This window comes from Cynara cardunculus (assembly GCF_001531365.2).
Source record: "Cynara cardunculus var. scolymus isolate 2C chromosome LG 13, CcrdV1, whole genome shotgun sequence".
Taxonomy (NCBI): Eukaryota; Viridiplantae; Streptophyta; class Magnoliopsida; order Asterales; family Asteraceae; genus Cynara; species Cynara cardunculus.
Window position 1 is genome coordinate 17,145,919 of NC_037540.1, and position 2,578 is coordinate 17,148,496.

Here is a 2,578-nt window from a genome sequence, read left to right on the forward strand (position 1 = left end):
ACTGAAATTTAATCAAGAAAACTTTCGTCCTACAAAGTACTCTCCTTAAAACAGTGTATTAGATGAAAATATAGTAAGTTGTATCCCACCATAAAACTTGAAATATAAAAGCATTTTTTTTAAATGACTAAAATGACTAGTATACTTATATAAGTCCCTTTCTTCGACAAGTATCAACGGACAACAACATAGGCTCACTTCGGCTTAACAATGTCATTTACTTTACTTTCGAGTTACTCAGGAAGAATATAAGTATAACATAGCATCATGTTAAAGAAATTTTTTTTACACACGAAATTTATAATATTTTTATTAAAGAAACAATATGTACAATATGTGATGGAATTACAAACTTAACTATAATTGTACATCTAAAAGACTTTTTAAGAAGAGTACTGAGTAGAACGAAAGTTTTCTTGATTAAATTTCAGTGTTTTATATCTGGTAAAAATTTCAATCCGGTACCCCCCCCCCCCTTCATTTGGTATCAGAGCAATTATAGTTTTTTAACTTGTGTAATATTACTAGTCTTTTAATTTGGTACATTATAATAGTTTTTTACGTATTAGTCAATTATAGACTTTAATTCGTATTAATTATAGACTTTAATTCGTATTAATTATAAGAATAAGTTTCATTTCCGAACCCTGAAAATTATTAATAATAACAGAAAGGCCCTTGTTAATATATGAATAGCCAAGAACTACATAAATATTATTGTAATCAATCTTGTTCTACTCTTTGCTTTTATAAAAAGATTATAAGAAATAATCCTGAGCTTCATAAGAATATTTGTTATTTTCTTTCCTTAGACATACCCCAAGATATAAAAGTTATAGTCATTAGAAAACTTAGAGAAACTATTAATAATATTGAAAATAAAAGAAGAAGGGCATAAATCTTAAAAGAACTTGAAATAGAAAAAAGAAGATTAGGACTTTTAACAAGACAACTTATTCGAGCCTATATATATAAGTAAACCTGGAATCAAGAAGATTAGAATATTTGGGATTAGAATTAAACCAACTCACAAATAAGAGATTATTAAATATTGTAGACAGAGGTAAACTTAAGTGTAATTTTGAAAGAGACCACCAACATAATTTTTATTTCATAGACCAAGTCCAGAATACTATTCTAGATCTATTAATAAATTTAACTGATAATTTAGAAGTCAAAATCTGTAAGTTAACAGATAATCTTAACAACTTAGAAAATAATGTAATAAATATAAATAAAGACCTTAAAGAAACACGCAGTAATTACGACTACATAAAAAAAACAAAATAGAAACCCGTGCTCAAAAATATTTTCTTTTTGGGCCCGGACCTACACCGAGGTGTTGACGGTGATTTTCAAATCTCAGCAATTTCGCTATTTTTACTTATGAAGGCAAAAAAAGGACAAGATTCAGTTCAGATACCGTTTAGCCAACCTAAAATAGACAAAGTAGAAATAAAAAATATACAAAAAACTTTAGAAAACTTCACAAAAAGACTTGAAAATCAGAAAAATCCCAACTTAGAAGATATACAACAATTAACTAAACAAATTAGCTCTCTTACCATTAATAATACATGTAAAGAAGTAGTTGCCAGAAAGAAACCATCTAAATAATTATATTTTAAAGATATAAAACAATAGAAACATGACGACATAAATAAATAATAGAAATTCAATAATAACCAGATCAACAAGTATGTTAGACAAATTTATGAATAAAAAAGAAGAATACGATACTAAACTAGAAGAAATAATAGACCGAGAATATGATTATGAAAAATTTCAAACTCATGGTTTACATTTATTAAATCCAGAAATATTTTATAATAAAGGAATATTTGAGAAATCAACTCAGTTTTTTAAGCATAATAGAGAAATAACAGTCCAATGTATAAAAAATCAAACTACAATTTTAGACATCGTATCCCAAGAAGTTGAAAAACATTTAAAAAGACAATTTTAATTTCATACATTTAGGATTAATACTCATAGGAGTAAAAGGATTAATGCGAAAAAATTTAGGATGTAGAGTATTAATTTGTAAAACCCAAAATTTATATATATATATATATATATATGTATATCGTACGGGTCTTTATATAGATAATGCTCAATTTATTAAATTCGTTTGAGGTGATAAAATATTTATGTTTTTAGTTGAGGAGGTAGTAATCAAAATCTCAAAATAAGTTTAATGTTCGGACCTTAAGTGGAAGAAAATGTCAGGTCAGGGGAAAAAGTTGTAAATTTCGAAAGTTAAAGGGGTTGAGTCAAAGGTAAACAGGTCCAAATCAGAAGGACCTGTTCTGTAAAATTTGCACCAGACCTGCAAATGCAGGGGTGTCTGTCTTGTACTTCCGCTCCAGACCTGCAACATAGAGGTATGAAAGTGACCTCTGTCGGGTCGGAGACTAACAAGTCCAACAGAAGGACCTGTTTTGTAATATCTGCAATTCAGAGATATGATACCGACCTCTCCTTTGAAGCTCCCCATTGGTCCGTTTATTCAACTATTACGACAAAAACCTCAGCATATAAATAGACTTCACTTCGCTCTACAATTTGCATTCAAACT